This window comes from Mirounga angustirostris, unplaced genomic scaffold (assembly GCF_029215605.1).
Source record: "Mirounga angustirostris isolate CCGP_5_RB_7025 unplaced genomic scaffold, mMirAng1.0.hap1 SCAF_3, whole genome shotgun sequence".
In the NCBI taxonomy this organism is placed as follows: domain Eukaryota; kingdom Metazoa; phylum Chordata; class Mammalia; order Carnivora; family Phocidae; genus Mirounga; species Mirounga angustirostris.
The window spans coordinates 6739317-6757806 of NW_026991711.1; positions in this window are offsets into that span (position 1 = coordinate 6739317).

The following is an 18490-nucleotide window of genomic DNA, read 5'->3' on the forward strand; positions in this document are numbered from 1 at the left end:
AAGCAAAGGCTTTAGTGAATTATCAGGAGATTCCAATGTGCACCCAAGTTCGAGAAGCAGTGAAGAGATTAAAAAAATATATATATATACTAATGCCTGGATCCCATCCTCAGAGATTCTGTTTTGATTGGTTTGGGCTGTTTTTAAATCACCCCAGGGCTGTCTTATGAGTGACAAAGTGTGGGAACAAAGGCTCAAAGCAAAGCTGTGGGCTGGATGTTACTCCCATTTTATCTGTGTAGAAACACAGACAGAGACACTAATAGGACTAAGGAAACTCCATTTGTGAATGGTTGAGCTGGACTCACTTTAGACCCCAATCTAGCTTACTCTATCTAAAAAAGTGGTCCATTATGTTACACAGCTTCCTGAGGATCTTAATAAAATTTGTATTAATTAAATATATTTTTCTCCAAAGAAATGTCTCAATAGAAAAACAAATCTATTCTCAACTAGTATAAAAGCTCCATAGCCACTCAAGAAAAAGGTAAAAAGAAAACAAAACCAAAAACTTTTTATAGAGCAATCATCTGTGGTGCTTGTTCTAAAGACATCAAAATAATTCTATTCTTTGCTTATATCGTATTTAATTTTAAGATAACTGCATTCAAAAATGTATTCTATTCACCCATGCACACATGTTTAATGTTATTTATCTCTTGCCTTTCTCACAAATGACCCATATTATGTACAAATGAATCCTAAACATTTGAACCCACACTTTGAAAGGCTATTTGTATATTTTAAACTCATTTGAAAAGCGTAGTGTCTAGAAGTCTAATTTTACATGTGAACCCAATTAGCGAGGTGAATTAGGAGAGGGGCTGAGTTGTATTCACCATCAGAACTTGAACATTATTTCCCCTGCATCCCTCTGTCTCCTTTGAGTAACAGAACCAGTATCACGAGTCAGACCAGCCAGCCGGCTGCTCAGGGAGTGGGTGCAGATGACCCAAGGAGGGTCAAAACAATGGATCCAGCTCTTGGAGGCAGAGGAATAGAATGCTTGGAATTAGAAAGTCATGGATTTAAATCCCATTCCAGTGGCAAATTGGGCAAATTGCCTAATTGTGCTATTTGGTCCTCATGTAATAACTAAGGAAAACAGTATGTACTGAATTAAGTAGTTCGCAGGATATAGAATATTGTATATAAAGACACTGGCATATTGTTCCTGATCTTCCGTGTTCTTAGGGCTAATACTATGACAACGTGAGGACTTGGTGACAAGAACTGAGGTTGGCTTAGTAGCTATGGTGCTCCAGACACTCTTCCTGATGTTTATTTACCCCAACTCACTGAGGCTCTGTGAGGCCAGGGTGAATTCTGGATTCAAATCCAGGTCTTTGCCCAGCATCAGGATTTCCAAGTGCTTCTTTCAAGGCCACCGCCATATATGAGCTACAGTACCTCACAGGAAAAATCACTGACTGATGGCTGGGGTTCTAGGGGTTGTGCTGGGCACCAGGACCCAAGATTGACTAAATCAGAACTGGCCATCACCCAAAAGGAGTTTTCAGCTTGGAGAGTATACCAGTTAGGCTTCTCCAGAGGAATAGAATCAGAGAGAGGGGAGGAGAAGGAGGAAGAGGGAGGAAGAAAGGAGGCGTTTATCTAAGGGACTGGCTCATATGATGGATGAATACTAGTAAGTTCAAAATCCATAGGACAGGCCAACAAACTGGAAACTCAGGCAAGATTTCTAGGGCACTGTCTTGAAGTAGAATTCCTTCTTCTCTGGGAAACCTCAGTTTTGTTCTTAAGCATTCAGCTGATTGGCTGAGGCCCACCACATGATGGAGGGGAGTGTCCTTTATATAAAGCCGATGGACTGTAGTTATTTATCGCATCTACAAAATACCTTCACAGCAACATCTACACTAGTGTTTGACCCAACAACTGGGCACATAGCTTAGTCATGCTGGCATGAAATTAACCATTACAGATGGGAAGGTATGTAAGTCATCACATAATTTTATTTGATAAAGTCATAAATCAAGGTCTTTGTGTCTGTATCTTTTCTTCTGAAAAGTCACCACTCTTCCTGATTCCTAGAACACTCAGTCAGTTGGACAGATCTAGCACCTGGTAAATACTGAGGTTATTTTTCAGTTGCTTTCCATGTACAATATTTTGTTAGGAAGCTATATTAATGGATTTTTTTAAATTGCTAGTTGGCAAATATCCTAAAGTATGTGATCAATCTAGAATGACAAAAGCTTAGAAAATACTATGCATTTAAAAATGTATTTATGATGTCTGTTATTTGTTATTATCCACGCTCTCTGAGGGCTATCTTCTTTTCTAATGCACCGTGTCCCTACAAAGCAATTATGATCACTAATTCAGTGGGATAAGAATTATCCTATCTGGCAAATAAGCCCAGTGTCCTTGGTATGCCATTTCATGAAAAGCCATTTGAATTGGTTGAGTGAACACTTAAAAAATTGCCAGTTTGCTTACACTGTGCTTGGTGACAGTGAAATCAAGGGCAGTCTCTCAGATTACACAGTGCCTCAGAATCACTTGGAAGGTTTCTAGGCTTCCCTTCCAGCGTTTCTAATCAGATATGTGGGGAGGTCCCAGAATTTCCATTTCTTTTTTTTTTTAAGATTTTATTTTATTTATTTGAGAGAGAGAGAATGAGAGAGAGAGAGAGAGCACAAGAGGGGGTAGGGTCAGAGGGAGAAGCAGACTCCTCGCTGAGCAGGGAGCCTGATGCGGGGCTTGATTCCAGGACTCCAGGATCATGACCTGAGCCGAAGGCAGCCACTTAACCAACTGAGTCACCCAAGTGCCCCCAGAATTTCCATTTCTAACAAGTTCTCAGATGATGTTGTTGCTGCCAGCCCAGGGACCACACTTTGAAATTTGCTATTTGAATGCTTAAATGTGGTAGCAGGAGTTAAGATTACCTGGAAGCTTGACATCCAAGTTCTACCACCTCATAGTTGTTTTACATTGAAGAAGCGATGAGACCACTGTGTGGTTCAGCGTCTTTGTACAATAGGGGAAATGATAGTACCCTGTATCATAATTGTGGGGAATGAACAAATCACTTGTCATCATGCCTGGCACATGGCATCAACACTCAAGAAATGGTGGTCACTGTTAGTACAAGTGACTCCATGAAGTCACACATGAGAGAAACACTGTCACTTCTGTGGTGTTTTCATGGCCCTGGCTCTCTACTCCTCATTTGCCATCCTCGGCCTGACCCCATTTATCCTGTGCCCTCCCGTCCTGAGCTAACCCCACCATGGTGATGGCCTAAAGCACTCCTTTGGTGCTCCTCTTGTAGGTGTGAAGGCGAAGAATCAAGAATTTATAAAAGACTGCAAAACTTAAACCTCCTTCTTAATTTTTTTTTTTTTTAATTGGAGCATTTGTTTATATCCCAGAGGCACATATGGATGAGTATGGTGTTTTTTTGTTTTTTTTTTTTCCCACTCAGTTAATGTTATTTATTTTAGTCTTTGCTTTTTTACTAGAGCCTTGCTGTTTTTCTTTCAAATATCCCTTGGAGTGCTTCTCCAGAATTGTACAAATACTGAATGGCTCATAATATTTGTGCTTGGATTGATCTTTTTTTCTTTTAAAGCATAAAATGTAAAAATACTGTTAGTTATATTTACTACCTAGAATTATCTTCATCATACCCTTCATTTAAAATCATTCTTATGTCATAAATTAGACCTGCGAAAAAAAATGTTATACTTTTTCTGTTCTCCATTGGCCTTAAACTACCTTAAACAAAACAAATCCCAAGGCAGAATTTCTGCTTGGAAAGCTTGAGAAGTCTGATTCATTGCACCAAAGCCATGCAATTGAATTTAGGCTCCTTATCTGAGATAGTCTAGAATATAAACTTTCCTTTAAAGGGATCACTTTGGAAAAGCCACCTAAACAAGTCCAAATCAATGGTTTCCTTACAGAAAGAGCCCTGGGGGAAGAATTAGCAGGAATTACTCCATGGGTATGTTTGCTACTAGTATTTTATGCTTGATTGCTTGTCAGTTGGCAGAAGTCAATGGTTCTCTTTACCGCAGAGGCGCGGAGGAATGGGGGCAAACTACAAATTATCAGTACTCGGAATGTGGATTAAACATTTCACTGCTGTCTCTCCAACATGTGCCCTGAAAGTACCACTTGGCGCAGAATTACAAAGGACTGCATTTAGCAAAGCTTTAATTTAAAATAGACACAGGTGACAGCTCTATTATTTCTGCACGTTCAAATGCATTCACAGCTGTTTTTATTTATCTCAGCTGTATATGCTTGTATTTGTTGTAATTATTAGTCTCGGATGTAGTTAAAGATAAATCTCTCAAATGCCTATCAAGGCTAAATTAAATTAAGGAAATCACACTCTTCACCCTCACCCCCTTCGGCCCCGCTTTGCTGCGGGAAATTTGCAGCAACTTCAAAAGTTTAAGTGAGCCTCATGTCAGCTCCTTTCGCGAGAAGTGCTTTCCAGAGTCGTCCCAGGTTCCTCATCTACTCCAGCTCGACACCCTACTCACTGGTTGGTATTGTTTCCTCTGCATTTCATACAGGGAAAAAAATATATATATATATTTCAAAGTTTCTTGCAAACATGTAAGAATAGTTTTAAACTAATTTTGATTGCTCAGAATGTGAGAAAGTGTTACGTGCAAATGAATTGTGGCATGAGCTGTTTTCACTCTCCTCCTGCTTTCTCTCTGGCAGGTTTAGATTGCAGGTCTCACTGCCTCTTTTGCTTGCTTGTTGATATTTCACCTGCATCGTTCACTACATCTAACATGCTGTAAAACCATGGGGTGATGGTTTCACCCTTGGGAACCCAGGAGTTACCATGGAGGAATTAAGTGAGGGTCCAGGAAATTTGGAAGAAAGGAAAAGAGAATACAATGAGGAGACAGATAAGGAGCTGGAATCATAGGATACTTTAAAGGGAATTTGATTCGCAAGATACCCAGAAGTCTGCACATGAAAATGTAAGGAAGAGAGATCTGTCCCCCAAATTCATATAAATTGTACTTTTTGGGGAAAAAAAAAAATCTGTTCGCTATGGTGGCCTAGGGTTCGTTTGCTTTCAGCTGAGAATAAAATCTGAAGCCGGATCTGTCTGATACGCAACTTTGTAGAGAAGTTAGCGTGCTTATTAGAATAGTGGTCTTTGCAACCATGGTGACAACATTAGCTTTTGCTCGTCTGAGTAAGTTCATTAATGACAAGGCAGCCTGGAAAGAAAAAAATGCATGGCAACTAATCCAAGTGTATTTGAGAGAATCAGACAACCTCTCAAGAAGGAAGGAGAGAAAATGCCAGTCAAGATACTTATAAAATGAAGAAATATTATATGAATAAGCAGGTAATGGATGGTGGAAATTTACATGTTTCTGCCTGATAAAGACCATGGAAAAGAGACAATATTAGTTTTGGCAAATAAGGACTATATAATACTAGATTTCTTTTTTATTGATCATCTTATTTATTTATTTATTTATTATTTATTTATTTATTTATTTAAAATTGTATTTATTTGACACAGAGAGAGAGAGCACAAGCAGGGGGAACAGGAGAGGGAGAAGCAGGCTCCCCAACATGGGGCTCAATTCCAGGACCCTGGGATCATGACCTGAGCCAAAGTCAGATGCTTAACTGACTGAGCCACCCGGGTGCTCCTCTCCTGTTTCTTTTAAAAGTATTTTCTATTACTTTGATTTACCACTTTCAACATGGATAGTCTCCAGATACATTTTGGAGGTAAATATCTAACGATGGCCATTGTAGATCTCAGGGTAAAGGGATGTGCTAATGGCGTGTCTTCTTCGAGGTAGATAATTAGATTAATTAGATTGATTTTTGTCTGGCTTATAGTCTCGGTTACTGTTGCCCCACTTGCTTTTTCGTAAGCCAAGTCTTTCTGGCTGTTTTTCCTCATTCTTTTTAAGGATCTCTCTTCAGAGCGATGAGGTGTTCTCCTCAAAACAACAGACTTTGCCTGCCCCTCTCTCTTCTCTAGTACATGATATTAAACCCTCTTCTTGATACATGCTCTTACTTGAGGAAATCAGCTTCTGTTATAAACCGTTGGAGGTGAGGTATATTTCTGGGTTTGGACCTTATGGGAGTGAGATCTCTTAGGCACTAATTTATGGCCACTACCTCATTAGTTAAAGTGTTTTAATTCCTTCATTTGGAATTTTTGGGGGTGGGGCCCGTGACAGGTGATTAAATAGAGGTTCTTAGCTGCAATGCTTATTGAAATATTTGAAGATATACTTCAACACATTTTAATAATTATTGAGGGTACCACTTTTTTTTTTTAAAGATTTTATTTATTTGACAGAGAGCGAGAGAGGGAACACAAGCAGGGGGAGTGGGAGAGGGAGTAGCAGGCTTCCCACAGAGCAGGGAGCCCGATGTGGGGCTCGATCCCACGACCCTGGGATCACGACCCGAGCTGAAGGCAGACGCTTAACGACTGAGCCACCCAGGAGCCCCCTGAGGGTACCACTTGATGACACTAAATCATTCCAGTGAAAGCTTTCAAAATTATATGAAAGTCAAAACAAGGTATTATTTTTCATCCATCTTATTAGAGAAGCTGTCCAGCGTTTTTAAACAGGTACTAACTTTTGGTTTTGATTCAAGATAAATCCTTGTACAACTTAATGAACTGAGTAAATCACTGTGTTGAGTTCTGATCCTTTATGAATGATCAAGGCAATGAACTAAAGTTTCTTTTCTCTGATAAACCTTGACCTTTCCTTCTCACCACCCCCACCCACACCCTAACCCTGCCTAGAAATGACTCCCAACAGGAAAGGGAAACCTATATTTCATTGTTTCTTTTGCCTTTACTCTCACTCCCCCCCCACCAAAAGGTATGTCTCAGCATAAATTACCAAACCCATCTTGTAGCTTAATCTTTTAAGCGTAATCTTGTAACTCCTGCAAATCTTCCAAATCCTGCAGTAACCTACCACGTAGCAATGACGGTCTTTCAAATGATGTCTGGAAAATCATAGTCTCTTTTAGAATCTCCTTGAAGTGGATGTTATTTGTAAAAAAATAGTTTTCAGTCTGATGTGTGAGGCATTATCGATAATGAGACTATCTTATACATTGTACAGACCTTTCTTCTGCCAAAATGAAGTGTTTATTAAAAAAAAAATTTGGACTAAATCCTTTATGGTAAAGATCACAATCTGACAGAGAAGTATCTCCTTTGAAAGGATTAGAGCCTCCAGATAGATACAAATAAGATAAGAAAAAGTAGACACATGTTAAATCATGGAACAGCAAAGGGAATACTTTATGGAAATGAACTCACAAGATAATAATTTGAATTTGACAAGGTGATAATTAAAGTCCCCAGATAGATTTCTTCCACATCTGTATGCCTTTCAGTAAAGTTGGTTAGCATATTAACTGCTGCTGGAGAATACTAAAAAATATTCATGGGATGTAAAACTGCAAATTATTATTCATTTCAATTTGTATAATAAGTGTAACAAAATGCAATGCATACAATATTACACAAGAGGTACTAAACTCTATTATAGACATTTTTAGAGCACAGGCAGGACCCTTAGATGACAATTATTAAAGTGTTGAAGACATTTAAGTATGAATTACCACTTTTCACAGTTTGAAAAAAATTGTATATATCTTCAGTGTTCTTTAGGGCTAGTAACTTCTTATTCTGAGCGACTAGACTAATTTTTTAATATTATGTATTTGGATATGTGTACATAAACATACATACATATGTACATATGCATATGAATAGATAATTATTATAACCTATGTATTTGATTTTGTTATGTTTTTCCTCTAGAGGAAAAAAGAGGATTTAGTGACCAGAAAAGGGCATAGATACGGGATTGAAAAAAGTCAATAATTACCGTAAATTCTAATTTCAAATAGCAATCCAACATATTAATTATCTTCTTCATAATTGAGTTTGATTGAATTTACCTTTTAATTTAGACATTTATTTCAGAAACTGTTTTTTTAAAGATTTTATTTATTTATTTGTCAGACAGAGAGAGAGAGAGAGCACAAGCAGGGTGAGCGGCAGGCAGAGGGAGAGGGAGAAGCAGACTCCCCGCCAAGCAGGGAGCCTGATGTGGAACTCGATCCCAGGATCCTGGGATCATGACCTGAGCTGAAGGCAGACACTTAACCGACTGAGCCATCCAGGTGTCCTGAGAAACCATTTTTAATGTGATATTAAAATACTGTATTAAATTCGCGGAATCAACTGTGAAGTGTGGCCACACACTGCGGGTAGCAGATGTCACACTTGAGAATTTCTCTGGACCCAGGTGATCTATTCAAATAATATTTTCTGTCCTATGGAATTTAAATATAAGACATGAATCATGATGCAGCGAGATGTTATCATTTCCCACCTATGAAAAAACATACAAAGAAACATGAAGACTTTCTGAAATGCATATTTACTTACATTGATGGCATTTTAATACAAATAAAACATTGTTCTTATGACTGAATAAAATTACTAGTTTCAAGCATTCCAGGGAGTATCACAGTGGACAATGCAGCGACACTTCGGTCCATAGTCAATGGGCAATCAACTGTGCAACCTGACGTTCTGCATCGGGAATGCTAGCTAGAATAGGAGAGGAATGAAACATGATTGCAAAAAGAGGATCATCTGAGAAACCAACTTAAATGTGAAATTATGTTAGAATGGGGAAAAAGTGATTTTGGAAATTCTCGACAAGTCCACTCAAGGAAATAGAAGTTCCACTTGAAGAAACTAAACAAAAGAGAGGAAACAATCAGAAGCCAGAGTATAGGGGAAGAAATGAAGGTGACCGAAGGATGCATTTGTCAAACATGGACATTTTGACAAATAAGGAAGAATGGGAATTGAAAGTACAGTGTTACAGGGGCACCTGGGTTAAGCATCTGACTCTTGAATTCAGCTCAGGTCATGATGTCAGGGTTGTGAGATTGAGCCCCACATAAGAAGCTCTCTCTCCCTCTCCATCTGCCCCCTCCACCCCCTACCTCTCTCTCCCTCTGGGAAAAAAAAAAATACAATGTTACGCTTTAGAAGAGACTGCTCTTGCACATAAATGAAATCTCTAGGCACCCTAAACAACACAAATTAGATGTGCCTTTATGTAGACACGCCAGATCACACATAGTCGGTCCTGCCTTAGAAAGGGAGAGGAATTTAGCATGTACTCTGCAGGTGACTGGAAAATCCCGCCAGCCTTCTAGACTCTAGGCTGTGTTTAGGATTCTGGCATATGGAAATGCACTTTGCTTATCCCCTTGGTGAATTAATGCGAAAGCAGCCTCTTTGCTTCTGAGTTTTGCAGTTCATACTTTGTCTTCTCATTTTTCTCTGCAATTTCATTTTTTCACCATGCCAGGCATGACTAATTGTTGATTTCCACTGAATTACCACTATCATCCACTGGCCAGTTTTCCCCAGCACCCAGCCCATTAAGGTTTCCCCAGCAGAAGGGAAGGAAAAATCAAACTTTAGCATTCTTTTTATCCTTGTCATGGCCATCCATCCCCCTTCGAGCCCTGAGTGTTCAGTTGGTACAGCCAAAAGAGGGCATCCGGTCTATGCTATGAATGAATATTAGTTTTGAAGACGGTATGTTTTTAGAGAAAAACAAAACATAACAAAACAGGGATTTTTTTTCTTTCTTACCTAATTAACTCTTCATTTTTTTTCACCTTCATTGTCTTTTTTTTTTTTTTTTTTCTGTTGAAGACATCATTTTCCCTCAACTGCACTGTTGAGGAGAAACTCCAATCTCTTCTGCGTTTGTAAAATAAAATCTGAGGTTCTTCGTTCTGTGTCTCTCTTTTCAGTACCCCTTCAAGGTTCTTTTCAGAGACCAGCCTTGCTTCCCGCTCAGCTCAGCCTCTTTCTGCCCTCGTCACCCCAGCCTGGTGCATTAGAGCAGTGTTTTTGGCAGATCTGCGCCACATGCGGGGGAGACTTTTAGGAACAGGTTTTGTAAAGGTTCCTGTGTTTTAGAGCCCAAAGCAATTTGCCAATTTCCCAAGGAGTAGATCAGACTCTAGGGAAACCACTGGGGAGTTTACTAATGCTGAATGATCTCGGGATCCACGTTTTTCTGCTTTTGTTATTTTGTTGGGAGCAGGAAAAGACAATATAAATACAACTGCATGGGTAATAGAAATATTTTGTCTCAAAATAATTTAAATTAAGCTCTGCTAAAATTATTTTTTGATAAGTTCATTTGTGTAGAATATTCGACTTTTATATTTCCTATTATTTTTCATCCATGGATATTTGTAAATTTTTAAGATTGTTATTATTGACCCTTGACTTTGTCACCAGTACATATTTGTATAAGTACAAATCTTCTCAGCTTTACCTATCTAACAAAATGAAAATAAAATTATTTTAGGGGGCACCTGGTGGTCCAGTCAGTTAAGCGTCTGCCTTCAGCTCAGGTCATGATCTCAGGGTCCTGGGATCGAGTCCCACATCGGGCTCCCTACTCAGGGGGAAGCCTGCTTCTCCCTCTCCCTCTCCCTCTACTGTTTCCCTGCTTGTGCTCTCTGGCTCTCTCTCTCTCTCTCTCTCTCTGTCAAATAAATAAATTAAATCTTTAAAAAATAAAAATAATAATACATAAACTTCTCTTATTTTATTCCAAATTTCAGATATTTGGTATTCTACTTTTTTTTTTTTAATTTGGCTTGTTTGAGTATCTTTCAGTATATGATACAGACTATTGTGTTTTACTGTAAACGTGGCTGTGATTCAATGTGGTGCTGCTAAAGGCTCTCCAGTGGTCACCTGAGGGGTTTGGGTGGCGTTGAGAGCACAAGGAAGGACAAACCCTTCGGCAATGTGAATTGGCTAATCTGAGAACCCATAAGCTGCCAAGATCACAACTTGGTACTTTGGAACGTGTTCTTGGGAAAGGAACTCACCTTTGGCTTGCTGTGTTTACTTTAGAGTACCTATCCATCTCATCTTGAAACAATCTCTTCTAATCTTTACAGAATTGTCCATTCTAATGCAAACTATCTTCATCCTTCCACCTGTGTCTCTGTTTATATATTTTTGTGCAGGCAACCTGTTCATTACAGTAACTCTGCTGGGGACAGGCTCATTTCCTAAAGAACCCAGAAAAGCGGGGGCGCCTGGGTGGCTCAGTGGTTAAGCCTCTGCCTTTGGCTCAGGTCATGGTCCCAGGGTCCTGGGATCGAGCCCTGCATCGGGCTCCCTGCTCAGTGGGAAGCCTGCTTCTCCCTCCCCGACTCCTCCTGCTTGTGTTCCCTCTCTCGCTGTGTCTCTCTGTCAAATAAATAAATAAAATCTTTAAAAAAAAAAAAGAACCCAGAAAAGCAAAGATCCTCCCAGTCGTGGAGGAGAGTTGCAGTTATCACCATAGAGCGGTACATTGTTCTCACCTACCTTTGCTGGCTTTCGTCAGCCTGCTTGCCTCTGAGCTTTCTTAAATTAGCCAAACCCTTTTTCAGATCTATTACCTGAAATATTTTGCGATGGAGAATCCTGACGGACGCTAGATCTCTTAATATTTTTCAGACATACAAATGACTGGAAATAAAGAAAACTGCCAATTCAGGCAGCCAACAAGGTTCCTCTTCCCATAGAATTAGCTTGAATTCACCATTGTGTGTTCACTGTTTCTTTGTTTGGGACAGGGCAAAAAAATGAGTTATTTGGTCTTCCAAAACAAAGCAAACATTTTTTTCAGAAACATGTCAGTTAAAAAAAAAAAGTAGGAATGCAACGTGTGCCATGATCTGTTAACATTGTCAAATATTTTTTTTTTGTCAGTACAATGCCACCTTGACCCACTATTTCTAATGGGAAACTATATATATATCCATAAACCCATATATTCTTCTCTGGACGCTGCAAAGAGCTTTCTGGTAGGAAATCTGTTGAAGGCACTTCCACTGGTAATTTGGCCCTTATAATATGCCAAAAAAGTGAGGGTGTGGGGGTGGAAATGACCATTACTGAAACCCCTGTGGACAGGGCTTGGCCTAAGAAGTCTTAGAGCAGTCATAGGTGATGTCCAGTTTACTATTCTCAACTCCTCATTCCTTCATTAATAGGATGCCACTGTCATTCCCTTTGCCACGTGACTTTGCAGGACCTCCAGGAAGGTATGTGGATTGCACAGCCCTTGGCCATCGCCTCTGGTCTTGATGATTGACTTGCTTTGGCCACTGGAAATTTTTTTTTTAATTTTATTTTATTATGTTATGTTAGTCACCATACAATACATCATTAGTTTTTGATGTAGTGATCCACAATTTATTGTTTTCGCCACTAGAAATTTAGCAGACATGATGTGAGCAGGGACTTTAAGTGAACTCCTGTGATATGTCTCAGCCTCCTGCGCTTCTGCCATTTGTCAGGAGAAGAACGTGACCCATGTCACCGTGGGTCCTGGAACGACGAGATACATATGGCTGAGCTAGACCCAATTCCTATCCCTGAGCCACATTTAGCCAATCCCAGTAGCCTCTGGCTGGGCCACAGCTGACCAGCAGGGCCAGGAGCAAGGACTGACTTGTTGCAAGCCTGTGAGCTTTGGTGGTTTTTTTTTTTTTTTTTTTTTTAATTATTTTTTTTTGTGGTGGTTTATAAAGCAACATTATGCAGTAGAAACTTGACTAATGCAATGCGTTCTGTATGGACGTCTATGTTGTGTCTTGTAAGCTTCTATTAAAGTCATGCCCTGTGAAAGCTTGATTTTTAGCTGTGTTTTTGGGGGACAAAAAGACAGGGTCCAATCTTGAAGTGATGCTATGTAGTGGGAGGGAGCCTATCGGCCCAAGGAAGCCAGACAAAGAAAACAAAGGAGGAGTGTGGAAGAATGCTACAGGCTTCTGGAATCAGTTTGCTGAAGAGCAAGCAGCAAGTATGACATAGAGAATTGTGTGATTATGTAAGCATTTTCTAGGGGATTCTCAGGAATACTGGGGGAGAGAAACCCCATAAGGGACTAGATTTTTCTGCCATAATACACAAAGGGACATGGGCTATTGCTATTTAGGCATTAAAGGCAAGCATGACCCACCCCTGAAGGCTGAATAAGTGTGAGACACCTGGTTTGCATTTAAATCTTTGCACAAGACAATTCAACCTTCCAAGCACAATGCGAAGTAGCATATCCAATCTATTAAGCATAGTGCCTCTCAACTCATAATGTATAGCATACAGAAATCCTCCCACAGCAGCTAACATTTATTGAGTTCTTTCTATGGTAACAGGCGGGGCCCAAAGATTTTTCAGGTTTTATCTTATTTACAGATTTGTGAGATAAATCATTTTATTATCTCTATTTCACAACTGTCTAAATTGTGGCTTAGAACAGTTTAGGAACTGGACCAAAAAACCCAGCAGCAAAAAAATGACTGTGTTGTTTATTTTGTGTATAAAATGCCTTTGCTCTTTTCTCTTTTATCCTTGCTTCTTACATCTGTGACTCCTTACACATTATACTGTCTTGAAATAAGATAGAACCTAGTATCTGTAAAATCTTTGTAGTATAATATCGTATATGTGTTAAAGATTGTTACATATATAAAAATTGTATATATATGTATATTCCAATAAAATTCCAATGAATTCCAATAAAAGCTGGTACATTGTTAGAAATGACAGACAATGAAGCACCCCATCTTTGGAGTGAGATCTACATTTGATAGGTTTTGTCTGAGGACCAAGCACATTATCTACAAGGTATGATCCCATGAGGACAGAAGACTTTCATTTTTTTCTTTTTCTTTTATTTATTTATTTTTTTCTAGGACAAGTATTTACCAAAGTTCAGCCCAAGCTAAAGCAGCTTTGCTGAGGTGAGATATGCAAATTGTCTGTTTTGCCAGACACAGGCAGATTAATCATATCATTAACAAAAGTCAGTTGTTAACCTTGAGGGCACATTAAAAAAATGAAGATCCACAGGGCAGGTGGATGCATAGAAATGGCATTTTATCACTTACTGACCAGATAGTTGCAATCCAATCCAATCATCTTTTTAAAAAAGTGCTGGTTTTTAAAAAAGAGTTTTAGTAATAAGTCAGTTTGAATCTGAATGGGCGTTTGCAAAATAATTCTTTCTACTTTTTTGGTTTACTTAATGAGATGCTGAGTTACTGTTCTTTTGGAGGAAGGTGAATCATAATTTCAAAGTAATTTTTTTTCATTGTACTAATAGTCCTATAAAGGACATAGAAAACAAATATTTCCAGAGTAATTTTTAAAATCAATAAGTAATATTTTAATCATTAGCAATCTCCCTACAACAATAGCTTGAATTTGTAAAAGTAGGGAAGGGTCCATCTGTAGTATAAATTGAACATGTAATGTTCAATGTAACACATTAAAGATCCATAACAATGGTGAAGGGAGATGTGTATTAGTATTTGAGATCAATTAATTTTTGATTTTTTTCTCTTTGTAAGTTCACTAACAATTCAAACACTTCACAAGGTTCTTGCATTTCTATTGTTTGTTTGCTTTACTGATGAAAATAGCTCACAAACAGTATGTGTGTGACCATGTAACTTTGAATAATAATTTAATGGGATGTTATCAAGCAAAAGGAAACATTTTTATTACCTCTTGTATTAATTTCTGTTGCTGTGTAGCAGATCACCCTGAAACTTAATGACTTAAAACAACATGCATTTATTAGCTCATAACATCCATGCGTCAGGAGTCTTGGGCATGGCTTAGCAGGATCCCATCCTCCAGGTCTCAATTAAGACCCCAAGCTCCATAGACTTTAATTAAGATGCTAGCTGGACTGTTTTCTCATCTGGAAGTTTGACTGGGGAAGAATCTGTTTCCAAAACTCTTTTGGCTTTGGCAGAATTCATTTCCTTGTGGCTATAAAATTGATCCTAACACTGGTAGGAGGTTTTCAGTAGGTTCAGAGTCTGCCTGCAGTCCCTAGAAGCCACCCAGAGTTCTTTGCCAGGAGGTCTTTTCCAACATGGCCATTTGCTTCATCAATCCTGCAAGTTAGTCTTGCCTCAGTAGGCCAGGACAGAGTCCCCATGACAAGGAGACTCTAGATAAACTTGTTCTGGGTAAATCTGAGCAAGATCTGCTAGGCAGGGACAAAGGCTTATAAGAATTATGGGGATTACCTAAGAATTTTAGATACTTAATCACAATGTCTGTGAAAATTATATCAGGCAAGTCTAGCTTACTTGAAAGTTAAAAAAAAAAAAAAAAGCTGATGTGTTTATATGGCTTTACCTAGTAGAAAAACCTATCTGACTTGTTTTTAGGAGGAAAACAAAACATTTTTTTTCAAAACATTACAGATATTAAGGATTCTCTCTCCAAAATAGTTGTTGGAATATTATCCAATAGAAAAAGCCCAGAAGACCTGATTCAAACCTAATATAAACACTAGGTGTTTTGAAAGACTTAAAAAATCAATTATTAATTCTTGTTTTTCAGATGAGAAAACTGAGGTATTGGGGTTAAGTATCTTCCCCAGAGTCACATAGTTAGAAAATGTTGGAGCAGAGATTCAAATTCAGGCAACTGACATCCAAGCTTATGCCATTGAACTTGACTTTAAACTTTACCTATTTATATGCAAATCTTACTGTCTCTGTGTGGAAAAAATCAATGTTTTAACAACTAGCTCAGTATTCTCTTCCACCAAAAAAGTCCTAGGCACACTGCCAGGTCCTGTGGGTTCTGCCCACAATACCTATGTCTGGTTGCATTCTAAAGCAGGTGCATTTACACTGTTAGGCTCTCCTGGTGAACAGTTAATTCACTAGAGCATGACCCTGTCTTAAGTGTTGCGTTATCCCTTGTGAACGTGTCGTGCATCGATGCATAGGAGGAAATTAACCCTGATGCCTTTTAAGTGCTACCAAAAAAGGTCGAGCTATGTTAATGGAAAAGTGGCCTCTCAGTTTGAGAGAGGGCCATCGTGGTATTTGAAACAGGCTTGTAGCCTTGGGGGTTCCTTCTGAGGCCATTTTCTTCATACTATTCTAAGGCCTGATGACTTGGCCCAATCCTAATCCTTTAGAGAGTAAAATTAAATGTTTTCCACTTTTCCAGTGGAGTAAGCAGGGTTTTATTGTGCTACCTCAATCATTGTCACACTAGTGATCCCTTCTAAAATGAATTTGTTCTGGAAAAGAATGGGTCAGATGCCTCTGTGGAGGAATACAATAGTAGAATATTTTGAAATAATTGTAAAGCAAAACAGATAATCATGCTTTCAAGCTCTTTGAAATATATATGCAAAATGTTATGTGCCTCAGGTTGAATAAAAAGATGGTTATAGTCATTACCCAGTAATGTACCAATTATAGATAGCATTGTGTGTATAAGTTCTCTATTATACAATCAGAAAGGGAAGAAAATGGATTATAATCATTTTAATAATTTGATTTGCTTCGTTCATCTTTTGAGTTATCTTTTCATAAAATTAGATGCTGTGTTATTCCTTTCTGGAAAGTGGAACAGTACAAGTAAAGAGAATGTTTTCATGTTAATCAATGCTGACAAGAATATTATATGGAATAACAAAAGAGGGTGGGCAGGTTGGGGGCTGGGGAGAGACAAATGAAGAAGACCTGGTTGAAATTATTAGTTGCCAGAAAAATACCTATTGACTTTTTATGTTTTTAGAAGTACCTCTATTAGCTTCCCAAAATACAGCTGTTTACAGTGATTGATAAGTTCTCTTGCTTTTAAGCTTATTCACATCCATTAGTTCTGCCTTTTTCCCTTGTTAAAAATCTGAAGCTGTCAGATTGAGGTAGCATGATCAGCTAATGTTCTTGCCAGATTCAAAGCATGTCCCCAGGGGTGGCAAAAGTATTCTAAATCACAAAGAAATGGCTTTTTAAATGCTGCCTGTTGACACTGGTCATTCCATTTACTTTATTGGAAATGTTGAAATAGATATCAGGCAATTATAGAAACCGTGTTTAACAGGGCTTTGATGATCAATTTCCTCTAAATATTTCACTTTTAGACCCAAACCAGATCTTTGAAGTTCACTGTATTTTACATAGACTTTTATTTAAAATAGTACATAGCTTTATTTTCAAAATTGGTTAAATCATTTTCTAGTTTTCACTTCCAATTTATAGATGATTATGTACTTCATTCCCTCTAGTATTTGATTATCTTGCCAACATTTTTCCCCCCGTCATAGTTTCACAGTTTCTGTTTATCACATTAGATATATTTTGTATGAACAAAGGGCAAAGATTTGAGGGGGAGCACATGATTTCTAAAATGCAAATTTCAGGGCCACCTGGGTGGATCAGACGGTTAAGCGTCTGCCTTCGGCTCAGGTCATGATCCCAGGGTCCTGGGATCAAGCCCTGCATCGGGCTCCCTGCTCCGCAGGAAGCCTGCTTCTCCCTCTCCCACTCCCCCTGCTTGTTTTCCTGCTCTCGCTACCTCTCTCTGTCAAATAAATAAATGAAATCTTAAAAAAAAAAAGTGATTGCCACTATAGGGTGCAGAACTCAGAGGCTCTTATAAAACAAGAGAACTAATCATATAATCCCCTATCTCCATTAGAATATTATTATCTAAATTAGATCAGGTTAAAAAACAGACAAACAGCATAGCCTCAACAAAGAACAACAACAAAAGTCCAAGGAGAGCAGAGTTGGAACCCAATGAAGAACATAGACATAACGATACTGAGATCACTGAAGGTGAGAGCACAGTCACTTACATGGATACTGCTTCCGAAGGAGACTTTGTACTACATCTTATTCATTATATGAAATAAATAAATAAGCACATTGAGAATGGAAGAGAATTAAATAAACAGTTTGGTTATCTGTTACTTTGGAGAGGTTTCTCTGAGAAAGCGGCATCTCAGTAGATCCCTAAAGAATGTATACAAGTTCAGCAGAGCAAACGAGTATTGTAAGCAGAGGGAATGGCATTTGTAAAACTCAGAGACAAGAAGAGCATGACTCTTTTGAGGAAAATAAAAAGCTTGAAGTAGAGAGGAGAGCATTTCAGAAATAAGGCTGGAGAGATGACTTTGGGATACATTCGGACCATATTAAAAGTCCTCAACTCCATCCTTAAAATAATAAAAAGCTACAGAAAGTTTTTAAGAAGAGCAATGATGTGATTGGATTTGCTTTTTAAAGGACTCCAGGAACCAAACTGAGAGTTACAGAAGGGAGAGCACCTGTGGTGATGAGCACTGGGTGTTATATGCAATTAATGAATCGTTGAACACTACATCAAAAACTAATGATGTACTATATGCTGGCTAATTGAACATAATAATAAAAAAAATAAAATAAAATAAAGTGGAATCCCATTCTGGCTTCTTTGTGGAGAGTAGCATATGATGAGGTTAACAATGATTCCAGGTGACACGTAGGGAGACTGTTTAAGTGGCCTTTGTTGAAATGAAGTGATGGAGAGTTTATTCATTTCCCTGGGCCACCAAAACAA